Source organism: Python bivittatus, unplaced genomic scaffold, assembly GCF_059951505.1.
Source record: "Python bivittatus isolate LINGU-HERP-01145 unplaced genomic scaffold, Pbiv_v1 ctg000220_np1212, whole genome shotgun sequence".
NCBI classification, from domain to species: domain Eukaryota; kingdom Metazoa; phylum Chordata; class Lepidosauria; order Squamata; family Pythonidae; genus Python; species Python bivittatus.
Genome location: NW_028277048.1, coordinates 26,524,998 through 26,539,003, shown reverse-complemented (window position 1 = coordinate 26,539,003; position 14,006 = coordinate 26,524,998).

Below are 14,006 nucleotides of genomic sequence, written 5' to 3'. Positions count from 1 at the left end.
AATACATGACTCTGGGTGGCTAACAATGATTAAAAACAAGATAATAACAAACCAATAAACAATATACACCACAGCCAAGATACTGAACAAGAATAGGGGCAGATGAATTCTTTGGGAAATCAATTTCATGGCTTCAATACTGCAACTGAAAAGCTCCTATTTTGCCTCTCAAAACTGCAGAGATGACGTTAGTGTCCAAAACAATAGCCTTTGAGTCCTTACCCTCTTTCCTTTGGAATGTCTGTGGCAACTTTCTCCAACCTGGTACCCTCCAAATGTGTTGCACTTCAGGTCCCAGAACCCAGGGACCAATGATTCCAGCACCTGGTTGGGGAAGGCTGATCCATAGCCTCCTAATGTGTGATGAGCTGACATTGTATGGCGAGTCATTTTATCCTTGCTTTAGTTCACTTCACCAATGCATTCCAGACAATCAGCTTGTTTTGTTGAGGCTAGTTTGTGGTGTGCATGCATGCATCATTAAAATGTATGAAGAGGAAAAACAGAGAGACAAATACCCTGAAAAATTAAAAACCGTGGACACAATTCAGATGCAGTGTTCTCTGTATATCATTTAGCAATTGCAATAATGACACACTAAAGAATTCCAGTTCTGTGAGGCACTGGTTATTTATTTATTTTATCAATGCATATAATGCTTCTCATATGGCTTCCAAAGTTATATTTTGAAAGGGAGCCTGGCTAATTTGAGATTTCAAAAACATGGCTGACATTTGGATATGGAAAATTTCAGAAGCATCCCTATGTGTGATGGGGCAGGAAAAGTGCAAGATGAGTTGTAATATTCACATGTTCTTGCAGGTACAACATCATGCATAACTTGGAGGGTATACATGAACATGCTTATGACCTGGCTGTTCAGTAGAGCCATCTCATTTTACTTATGTTACAGATGTGCAAATCATGTACAGATGTCCAAGTCAGGTCCTGTGTACATAATTTGTGTTTTGCCATTCTGCATTTTTCTTGGCCAAGTGTTTGTTTGTTTGTTTGTTTGTTTGTTATTTATTTATCCATCCATCCATCCATCCATCCATCCCCAAACTGGGAACAATAAACCAACATAAATATTCATAAATGTTCATCTTTCTTTGCTTAAAAAATTGATCATGTTTATGATCATTTTGTATACAGCTTTCACAATTCTGTGCTTTTTAAAATACCTTTTCCAAAGATAAATGCTGTTTTTTCCAAATTTCTGTGCAAAAGAATGATGGACAGCAGGAGTTCTATTGGCTTATACCATTTCTTCCAGATAATCAATATAGCTTGTTTTTTGCTGCTTTCCTCAATCTGTAGTAAATTTCTTTTACATTCCCAACTTGTGCTGATGCTGCATCTCATAGCATCATTTTCTACATAATATTGTAGTGGGTGAGGGCAGGGAACGCATGACCTTGGGACTGATTTCCGTAAGATTTATCACACAATAAGCTTTCCCAGTGCCCTTTCCCTACCACATGAGCAGGTGACACTGTGGGACTCCTTCTTTTGATAGAAAACAAAATAACCAACATTCATAGGTCAGAAACCAAACAAGGTATTCAGTCCTGTTCCTCTGGCAAAGACAGTGTGAAGGTAATTGATTTCCACTGTTGTGTCTAGTGATGGCTACCATGTTGGCTTCTCTGACAGGAGCCGGAATGACTAGGCACCAACTTGCAGCAGCTGGTCGAAATCAGTTGCCTGTTTCCACAGCCAGTGTGAGATAGTTAATCAAAGAGAATATTGTAAGCTGTGCTGTTTGGCACACTCCTCTTGTTTATTAATCTGTCTGCTTGATCCCATTATTTCATTTAAAAGTAGGGGGAGCTATATAGAGGGAAGAATTTGGTCCCCTTCTGCCATCTCTACATAATATATATTCAACACTGAATATATATTATGTAGAGATGGCAGAAGGGGACCAAATTCATCCCTTGAGGCTGGAAGGTAAGTTTCTGTAAACATTGCCACGGCCACGTGCAGGACAGGGGGGGAAACATCCCTTGGGGAAACTTTTGCTTTGCTTTCTTTTGTTTTGTTAAACACTTTACTCAACATGAAGAGGCAGACTTGCAGTATATCAACAATATGTTTGCCAGCAGATTTTATTAACCTATTAAATCAGCAAGATAGAAAAACCACTTTGCTCTGTTTAATTTAAAACAATAAAACTAAATAATAAAATTGCAACTTCATAACCTAGCCTTATGTTAAGGGACAGGAGTGTTTCATTCCAATCTAATAATTCCTCCCGGTATTAATGCAATATTGTGTTTATAAACCCACATTTAAGTCGGTGCTCTACATCGGGACTGGTTGCATGTGCAGGATAATATGAGGACCCCGAGTTTCTGATGTTGCTGAAGTCAACAGTGGCAGAAGATAGAGAAGCCAAAATGCCTGGGAAAACAAAATGTACAAAAATAGGAACTTTAGTTTGCCATTCATGTATCTAGGATAATACCTCCCTAAATAAGTTTTGGAGTGCAGGGATGTGGTGGATCATGCTCTCCTTTCCAAACACAGTCAGTTTATTCCAGGTAGGTAGGGAAGGGAAAGAGGTGTGGTTCTTGCAGATAAAAGGCCTCCTCCCTTACTATTCTATAATTAAATATATGGTGAAGAACATGAAATGGAAAGGAAGGAAGGAAGGAAGGAAGGAAGGAAGGAAGGAAGGAAGGAAGGAAGGAAGGAAGGAAGGAAGGAAGGAAGGAAGGAAGGAAGGAAGGAAGGACTGCGTATTTGTGAAACTAAGAGAAGGGTGATGGATGCAACAATCTTCCTGAAGGTGGCCTGATATTTTGGAGTTGATGGAAACATTCAAAAAATGAAGATGTAAATGTAATTATGAATGAAAGGGCTAAAAGGCATGTCAGGAAATGTGACTTGGTGTCATCCAGATGGTTTCCTACAAATCTATGTTTCATAGGCTGGTACAAATCATAGGCTGGTATTGAATAGCAAAGAAACAAGAGATGATATTGTCTGATACATTCTGAATGAATGCAGTCTGTGTGGGAAATGTTATTCTATTAGCTGTCATAAATGGATGGGAACAACACAAGAGATTGAAAAAAAAAGTGATTAGCCATTCAGAAATCAAAAATAAATGAGAATGGTTACAAAAAGGTACATTTATTTAAAATATTGATAAAAGCACAAGTCCATAAATAAGTGAACATGGGATAAGGATGAATCCAAAAGCATGATTAATTTGATTATTTATGATGGTTTAAGATAATTATTGAGGGATAAAGTGGGATAGGAAATTTTTTTGGTAGTGGCAAAAATGGGAAGTTTATCTTGGGGAAAAAGGAACAGAAGAAAAGGAAAAAAAATACAGAAATCAAAGTGAAAGTAAAATTATTGCAGGAAGAGAAAGTACAAGCCTTGTACAGAAAAGTTTTATTAAAGGGTAGATTAATTGTCCAACAGAATGAATGGCAAGTGCATGGAAGGAAAGATGAGGTGGAGTCTCTTAGAAGAGAGTGCAAAAGAATTATGTTACACAGAAGTGTATTGAGCTACACAAAAAGGATGCTTGGTGGAAGGCTGAAGTGGAAAAAGAGCTGTGTACAAGAAAAAAATGCATATAAGAGTGAGGGCTGCAAAGAATCAGGACAAAAGAAAGGTATAATGTGCATCTAGAGAAAAAATAGTTGCAAAGAAAGTAGTCAAAGAGAATAAGGAACAATTAAGATTAAAAGAGGCAGAGAAAATGCAGAGCAACTTCGATGGAAATTTGAAATTTTAAAAATGGTTTGAGAAGTGGGTGAAGAAGGTTAAGCAAGGAAACCCAAGCAGAATAATGAATTGATTGGGATGGATCTGAACTGAAGGAGTATTTTAGAAAGGTGTATAAAAATGATAATGATAAGTTGAAGAGTGGAACTGAAATAAGTGCTATCAAAATTAGTGTCCAAGGGGAAAAAAATGATGAAAAGAAAGTCATAGAAGCTTGAGAATGTTGAAATAGCTAAGCCTGTAGTTGGAGAGAATGTAACTGGAGAAATTAAAATAGGGTTCTGCTTTATTTAGGGAGCAGCTGTGCAACTTGCTTTAATATATATGCGAAGACTGCATTCTATGCCTGACAACAACAAGAATGCTGCTCTATAAAGGGAAAAGCAATAGAATTGAATGCAAAATTAAGAGGTACCATTTGGTTAAAGTGTGTCTGGGAAGGCATTTGACAATATTCTGATTGAAAGGGTACAAGATGTGGTAATGAACCAAAGTTGGGAAATGCAGTGAAGTTTTATGCCAGCTTTTTTTGGGGGGGGGGGAGGAAATAAACATCAATCTTTGCATTTTGGCAGGTCATTGAGAAATGTGAGGGGGGAAACTTTATTGTTGATTTGTTGATTAAGAGAAAGTGTAAGGAAAATGAACAGGCTTGGAGGATGGAACATTTTGCATGCATCTAATGTCAAACTGAAGGCTGGTTGGTGAATGCAACAAAATGCATGCTATATGGTATACAACAGGCACATAAATAAGTGGACCGCTTAGTGGATGGCTCAGCACTGATCAGGGAGTAAGATAAGGAAGTGAGATACCCCGTGTGTAGAGGAGCAAAGAGATGATCTTGGAGAAAATATGCAGCAACCCTTATTAAAGTATGAACTTAGTCCAGGAAAACAAGCAAGCACAAGAAAGAAACTATAGATTGCCTCACCTTGACTCGCTTTGGTATAAGAGGAAAGAGGAGAGGAAACGTCAGGATTTCAAAGTCTGTTCTGATAGCCAACATCGATAAAGTGGAGTTCCAGTATATCTTGTGGTATCTATTTCCTGACCTGACCCATCTCAAAGGACTGATACTGTGGTTGTTTAATGTATTCATGGATAAATCTACAGAAAATGTTTGTCGTGACAATACTGTTGTAGAGGTTGGGGAAGTGAGTACGTGTAATTAGTACGCAGATCATGTCATTTGTTGGGTGAGAACTCAAATGATTTGTAGCGGATATTAGATACATTGTAAGATGCAATGAGGATTTGAAAGGTAATGTGTCAAAGACCCAAGTTTAACAGGGAAAACAGAGTGAATAATTGGAAAGTATGCCAATGTAGCAAAATGTTAGAGCAGTAGATGAACATGTGTATCTTGGTAGAATGTTTACTAACAGTGGAAAAATGGATGGATAAATTTTAAAGAAGTGGAGATGCTGATAGAAAGACAGTGGGTGGTCAGTTGAGAGGAATAGATGTTTGCCGAAAGGAGTGAAAATTGCTGTAGATAAAGATACACTTCCGCCCACTTTGTTACATGGAAAGGATAATAAGGTATGTCAGGACAAACACAAATGTAAGTGGAATGCAGTAGGAACGGGTCATTTGTTTAAGAAGTGCATGTGTGGTAAAACAAGCAGAGACAAGTGCAAGAATGAATGAAGAATGAATGTGGGAGGAATGAATGTGGATTGAACAGAAAAATACAGTAAGTGATTATAACAAAAGCAGTACGTTGAAGTACTTTGGCCATATACAGAGAATAAATGACGATTGAATCACAAAGGAGAGGGAGAGGGAGAGGGAAAGGGAGGGGGGAGAGAGAGAGAGAGAGAGAGTTTTGAGAGGAAAGGGAAGACCAAAAAAAGTTATGGCTGTATGGAGTTGATACAGAAAATAGGTGAGAAGTTTAAAAAAAAACAACAATGTATGAAGTGATGAAAGAAGCAAAGGTGGTTTGCAAGGGTAAAAACCTTTGTAAGGAGAGGCATAGTGAATGGTGTTGGGGTGAAATGATTTAATTAGACATCCTCCTCTTTTTTCTTATCTCCTGCATTTAATTTCTTTTGCATACTACTTACTATTTTTCTGCACTTTGCACAATGTTGTTTATCCCAGAAGGGAATAACATGACAGATAGGTATGTGAATTCTATCCCCCTTATTCCTCCACCTGAAAATCAATGGGGCAACTCAAAACATTGGTGCAGTTGTTGTTAAGAAAAGTAGGAAACACTTCAAGGTGCTTTTCAAATGAAGAGTCCTGTGCCTTCCAAGTGGCATACAGAGTAATTAAAATATGCCTAGAAATGAACAGATTTGTTTTTATTTTCGTTGTTACAAAGTGTGTAGGTATGACAAAGATTCATCTTTGTGTATTTTCTTCCTTGGAACCTGGAAAGGTAGTGACCAGTTGCTCAGTGAGAAAGGTGAGAATTTACTTGAGTGCTTTGCTAATCGAAACACAAATGCAGAATGCTGAAAAGGTCACAATGCATATAGTACAGAATTATCTTTCTGGAATGCATTACACATTTCATTTCAGAGCCCAAGCTTTTAATGACATTGACATATAGCAAAAGGTTTTGCTTTTAAAAAAGGGAAAGAGGAGGGAAAAGATGAATGAAGACAGACTCTAGCAAAAATAAAATAAAATAAGCAGCATGCAACTTATTTTAGATCAGGAGTCAGCAATGTGAGAATCAGAGCTGACCACAGTTGCTGAAAATTAACATCCCTATAGTATAAACCCAAAATAGAGTTAACATTTTAAAAAGTCAGGAAATGCCCAATTCCCACCAAAAATCCCCTGGGAAAATGAAATATGTGATTCCACCCATGTGCATAATGTGTCTCTGCTCATCATTCTCCCTAAAATGTTGAGGGTGATCCCCTGATTTAGCCTAATGTCTTACTCTGGGATGTTTTGTTAAAGCAGAATGTTTGTTGCAATCCTTTCTTTTTATGCTGGATTATTTGTATTGATTTCTGCACTTAACTGCATCGATTCCCCTGAATTGTCAGGGCAGAAGCAAGTGAGATTCACCAAAAGAAGATGCAGGGCATCTCTACATACTGGTGGGAACATGTGGAAATTTGCCAGCATGTTGTGGGTGCATTCTCCAAATGCCCATTTGCAAATCCACAAAAAGGTCATTGTGGTGGGTTTGGCCAGTTACAAAATATCCTTTTACTTGAAAATGACTGAGGTAGTTCCCTATTACTACCTTTAGCCACCCCAGAGCCCCCCTAACTTCATCTTTTGTGGAGGGAAGCCTTGCCAAACAAATCCTTGGGGTAAGAGTTTCATGGCCTCTGTGACTTGTCCCAGATAATCTTGGGTGTGATGCACTAGGCAGTTCAATGAGATGCTCCAGGCATTGAGGAGAAGAAAGAGACTTCTACAATGGCACATTGGAAGACAAAGAATGAATGTGACTGGACCCAATTATGTGCCCTCACTCAGGACTCAGGAGCATACCATACTGATAAAAATCTCTCAGACTTACTATAAATGCGCATGATCCTAGAGGTTGGTGTTTTGCAAGGTGACAAATTCCCACTTAATTAGCTTCTCATTAAAATGATCTTTTTAAAAAGTGGGGCAAGGAAATAGATCCCTGATTATAAATTTTATTCTGTTTTCCAAAAAAGTTAAAATACAGAAAAATCAAGAAAAAAGGAAGGGAAAAAAGGGGGGAGGGAAAAGAGGGGACATAAGAAAGGAAGAGTAGCTTCTGACTTTCCTTGGTACAGGTATAGATAGACAATATATTCACCTCTTACTTTAATATCTCAAAAATTACATAGTAAAAAAAGTTTTTAATCTAATATTCAGAAAGATTCCTAAAAATTAATCTGTTTGAATAATACATAGGATTTGTACAACACATTTCTATAAGTATGACATCAATCAACAAATCCCAAAATCAAAATTGATTTTTTTTTCTTTTTTTGAGTATCCGGAGAGGAAATAGATCCCAAAGACAGGATCAAGGAGTACTTTGGCACCCATGTTTTCTGTTCTGCTGATCCTAGAGCCCTACTTCATGGCATGAAGAAATCAATTCTGTATGTGCAGGAATGAACTTGCCATGAAAAAAGAAACTGCTAACGCCATGTGCTTCCAAAGCTTCTTTCATGCACTTGCTCCCTTTCATTCACAGACTTGTATAGAAGTTTCAGATGTTTTTAATCATTTCTAACTGCTGCTCCCCATGTTTTTCCGTTCCTCCTCCTCCTCCTCCTCTGAGGAATATATGAAATAGCTTGAGGAAGTCTTTTTATTCGCAGTGCAAAGAGTTCTCCGTCTGGAAGCCTCACATCTTCACTCTGGATGCCCTGTGGTCTTTCCTGGCAGTGAAGCATGGGGACATAGTAGATAGTTTAAAAAGAAATTAGATTTTGCTATTTTTCCAATACCTGAAATCGTTTGGCTTTAGTGTCAAAATGTTGAGCTCCAACTTTAACATTATAATAGTGGAATGCCAGAAATGAAAGCTGCCTGTTTAGAAGTGGTTAATCATGGAAAAGTTAATAGGGGGGTTCTTTTTCAAATGTCGTTCTATCAGGTTGCAGAGCAGAGGGAGAAAAGATTCTCATGATAATACTGATACATACATACATACATACATACATACATACATACATACATACATACAGCTGAGGGATAAACCAGACATATGTATGTACTTAATCATTTTAAGGACTGTTGCCTGAGTTTGTTTCTTCCCCTTTCTCCTCCTTTCCTTTCCCTCTTCTCATGGATTTTACTAGAGAAGGGGATGCACAATTTATCTAACTTTAACTCCATCTCTATCACTGTCATTTCTTTCCATCACCACCACGCCATCCTCTTAGATATTGTCAGGACAAATACATAGAGGTGTTGTCTGATCTATATCGACATGTCTTCACTGAATTCCACTGCATCTGGAGCAGTTCAGAATGTTGTGGGCAATGACTAGCCTCCTGCTTTCATGCAGGAACATCTGCATTTTCACAATAATATATGTCATGTTCTGAAAAGTTCACATTTTATTTTGCTCATTCTCGTTTTTTCAGCTTTATTCCATCTGTTTCCACATCAATCTGTGACTTGAAAAAAAAAGTCCACATGGACACTCATACATTTTTTAATATGCATTTCTCCAAAAATACAAATCTTCATCTGCATGTTTTCAAGTATATGCCTTTTGCTAGCAAAAAATGTTCTCTGATGTAATAAATACATTTTTGGGCATATCTTCCCCTGATACATACATTTTGGACTACCTTTCTTTGAGTTCTGAATCATACCAGATCAGTTTTTTAAATGTGCAGATACTTGTATTCTGGCTTGCAAGTAGGTTCAGGAAGTTTGATTTCTTTGCGTTAAAATGAGTTTTCTCATTTTACTACCTAATAAGAGAAAGACATGGAGGGAACTTGCCTGCCTCTGCCTGACTCTCCCTCTTTTATTTTGTACTTATGGGATTATTGTCAAAGAAATACAGGAGTTTTATCACTTTTTTGAAACCCCATGAGTGAAAGATGCCAATTCTTCCCCTCAAAAGGTAATTTAGGAACATAAAAAAAATATCCAAGTCACTCACACATTCACACATCTCATTTGTGATGTTACCATCTGTTTCCATGTAACACTAAAATCTGTGAGTGCTTTTGTAACAAAATAGCTGCTTCTGAAGGAGGATTATGTTCACATAAGTGATCACTTGCCTTAAATTGCATGGCCTGTCAAATAAAAAGCATTCCTTGCCTCAAATTTTCTATTCCCTCTCTCTCCAGTTCTTGCATTCTGGCCTTGCCAGTCAGGAAAAACAAAACTTTGATGAAAAGTTGAATTTAGGGGTGGCAGGGTAGTGTTGGTGGGGAAGAATAACCAAGGAGAAAAAGGTAGTAGGATTTTTCTAAGATTTTAAATGAAGTGGAGAAATCAAGAAGGTGGTGTTTTAGCTGAAGGGTAAAGCACTTCCTATACAGTATTATTAGATTGTTTTCATTGTTATTAGATTATTATTATTAGATTTTTATCCCACCTTTCTATCTATCTATCTATCTATCTGTCTATCTGTCTATCTGTCTATCATCTATCTCAAAGTGGCAAACATACCTAATTCTCCCACCTCCTATTTTCCCCACAACAACAATCCTGTGAGGTGGGTTGGGTGGAGAAAGGCTGATTGGCCCAAAGTCCCCCAGCCAGCTGTCATGCTGAAGGGAGGCCTAGAATTCACAGTCTTCTGCTTTCCAGGCCAGCATCTTCACCACACTGGCTCCATACATGCCACAAATCCAGATATGTATTGCCTTCAAGTGAGTTTTTCACTCCTGGAAACTGCCTGGACTAGTCCCTGCAGTTTTCTTGGCAAGGTTTTTCAGAAGTGGTTTGCCCTTGCCTCCTTCCCAGGGCTGAGAGAGAGGGACTGGCCCAAAGTCACCCAGCTGGCTTTTATGCCTAAGGCAGGACTAGAACTCACCATCTCCCGGATTCTAGCCTGGTGCCTGAACCAGCACACCAAACTGGCTCTCACTCAAGTTCAAAGCTGAAATCCAAATATCTTGTGATGAAACTGGTAAAGCCTTTGGTCTGAGAGCTAGCTAAACCAATGATCTGATTACTTATGGGGCAATTTGCGATTAGAGCAATAACATTCCCACACTATAGTGGAATACTGACCAACTGGAATTGATTTGACAGAGACAGAGAGATGGAAGTGCTTCTTTAGACAACATGTTATTAATTTCATTGCCACAGCATAAGAGGTTATAACCACTGGGTTTATAAGATTTTAGCATATAAGAACTACGTTGAAACAGCTTTTTGAATTCCTCAGCAAATCTCTGGGCAGAGAAAGTGGGAGAATGGTTTCTCCAAGGAAAGGAAATATTCTCTGACAGTTTCTCAAGAAAAGCCTCTCTCCATAGCAATGCTACTGAAAAAGCCATATTGCAAGAGTTCCTCCATGTTATCTTGAGATGTCACTAAAGCTTAGGAAGCCAGCCGGGCTGCAGGCCATGGGAGAGATGATGGTACAATGAAAGACAGGCTAGTGCCATGCACGGCCATCCCCCTCATAACCAAATAAGTACAAGAACCTCACTCTCAACACAGGAACATTTTTCCAAATTTCTCATCACCACTGAAAGATTTTCCAGTCTGATGAAATGTTCTGTCAACAGATTGGATGAGGACTGGTTTAGAAAATGCAGGAGTCTTTTGCTCTCTACGATTCCAGCAAAAGAACACATTCCTCATCTTTTGTAGCATTTAGGTTTATGACATAATAAGAAGTCCATTAGGATCCTCAGTAGTAGAATGAGATGTGTCACTGCTGGGTTACAACAGCATGGCTGTTGACCATCCCTTGGGTGAGTGCTTTCTAGGACCCACATCTTGTCACCAAGGGAACCAGATTAGGTGGCCCTCAGCCTATTGCAGGCAGAAGTGCAATTATTCTAAAATGTGTTGGAAACCATGTAGCTGCAGGATAGTAGTGCAGCTGGGCCTTGAGATCAGGTGGAAAGGATTAGTTTGAGCCTGAATATTAAGGATTCCTATATATAGTTTTGAAAATTATAATGTTCATAATTTGGTATTAGTAATTCAATTTTAGTTATCTCATATATTTCATAGCTTAGACTGCTTCCGTGCAGCAGTAGGATTTTTTTTTAAATTGTTATTTTATACATCTATTAATATTTATCAAGACCTTATATTTTATGTTGCATCTTCTTTCTTCTGTGTAACATTAAAACTGAATAATATTAGACATTTGTGATAGTAATGCTAATATTTTAGTCATTTTTTACATTTTATTGATGGAGTTACTAGCTGTAAATTGTGCTGGCTATAAATTTTACAGTTTTGTATTATCTCATGCTGCTCTATGATTGAAAATAAAGAATGTGCTATTTATTATTAATAGCCTGCATATACTGGGATGCCTGATTAAGCAGGATCAGTCCTGGTTAGTGCTTGGATGGAAGACTTCTAGGGAATCCCAGGGCTGTAGATTAAATTGGGAAGGCAAAAAGCATCTCAGAAGAAGGAAGTGGCAAACACTTCTGTACCGTTGCCAAGAAAACTACATGGACGTGTCCATGAAGTCATTAGAAACTGAGACTGATTCGAAGGAAAACTTGACCTTCCAATTGTAATATCATGGCTTCATCTTCTAATGCAAAAATATTTTAATATTTAATACAAAGGGGAAAGCTTTTATTAGATAACTCAACTGCAATGCATAGAAGAGAGCCAATGTACTGTAATGGTTCAGGTGCTGGAGTGAAATTGAATGCAAGTCCCCTGGAGCATGGAGCTCACTGGTTGACATTGGGCCCATAACTCTCCCAGCTCAACCTATCTTCATGGGGTTGTTATTGTGAAGATAAAATTAGGGAGGCTCCTTCCAAGTAAATTTCCTTGAGTTTTCAAAGAAAAGGTGGGCTGTAAATGCAACAAATAAATAAGTAGATACATTTAAAAAGGCAACCACTTGAAATTGTAATGAATTAATCTTGTGAATATATAAGTGTGTGTGTGTGTGTGTGTGTGTGTGTGTATCTCTTCTTTGTCAGCTTCTCAGTTGGATAATGTATCACTTTACAGGGAAAATTGATGAGCTTTCTTGCATTCTGCCACACTAATTCCCTGGGAGAGTCCACCTTTAATTATGTAAGAAACAAACAAACAAAACATGCTTTGATTAAGGATTGAGCCCATTGGGGCTAAGGATTATGCATGGTCTACTTTCTTCTCTAATAGGTAGAAGAAGGTTGGACTGCCATCTCAGTTCTTCTAAAGCATATTCCATTCTTCCATTCAGCTTGACAATACAGAGGGTTGCAAATATTGTGGCTTTTTTTCAATGCAACTTTGAGACCACTGTGCCCTTGCAACATGATAGAGAGTTGACATCTCTGTTTCCTGGGTAAAAATTAACCCTTTTTGAGATTCACCTGTGACTACCTATACAGTCAAATAGAAAGTGATACAATTCTTTGGATGCAAGATGACATTTAGATAGAATGAGACAAAAGAAGGGAGGACTGAAATAATTGCTTATCACATCATTTTTAAAAATGACAGAGAAAGAACTTGTATAGCTATTGTGGCATTCCCCTGTTCAGATTCTTCTAATGTTTAGACTTGAGCTGTGTAAAATGTAATGGTACACTAGCCTTCCCCCAACCAGGTGCTTTCCAGGTGTTTTGAAATTCCGTTCTCATTTTCTCTGACCATTGGTCATGCTGGCAGGAGCTGGCAGGAGCTAAGCCCCAGATGACTGGAGAACATCATGCTAAAGCAATCTGCAGTACTCTTTCTAAAACAATAAATTGTGTCTCAGCTATTGCTTTTTCTCATGTGTGCAAGGACTTTTTTCTCTGTCTTACATTCATATATCTCCATTTTTTTTCCACAATAGAAATCACAGCAATATATAGGGAGTTCCCAGGTGATCTCTCATTCAAACACTGTGGAGACCCAGAACTTTATAACCTCAGCAAGCGTCCTGCTTCATGTGCCTTTGCACCATGAAGAAAGACACATTTTACTTTCTTCCAAAACCCTTGCAACCAAACCAGAAAAATTTATTGGCCATACAGTGTCCAATACCTATTATTTCCAGGCTCTTGGATAAACCAGTAAAATTAATCAGGTGGCAAAGTTTCATTGTAGGAGTTCTACTAAACAAGAGAATTCATCGTCCTTGAGTTGGAAATGTCAAAAATGTAGATACGTCTACGTGATGTCTGGAGAGGGACAAAAAGAGGAAGACTATTAATGGAAATCCTTCAGAAAGTTTTGATATTACAATTCAATTTATGTATTTGTTTATAGGTTAGATTTATCCTTCCTTTCATTCAGGAACTTATGGTGATATACATAGCCATCCATTCCTCCATTTTTCCCATACAACAAAACTGTGACGTATTTGTGAACTGCTATTGAGTCAGACCTTAATATCCTTTACAAATCAGTGAGGCCAAGATGATGGAAATGAGAGTTATCCTTGGGCACCAAAAACCATCTGTGTTTCCAAATCTAAATGTGCTTAGGAATTGACATTGGAGTTTAATTTTTTTTTTTTAAGATACTATTCCAACTCACTGATACTTGATGTAGGAATGGGTACATCAAATTGATTGGAACAGTAGGACTGCTGTAGACTATCTTGATGGCACTGCTTGCTGTGAAATGGTAACCAATGCAAGTAGCAGAAATAGTTTCAAAGAGGGAAAGCTAGAGATCTCTGGGAAGTT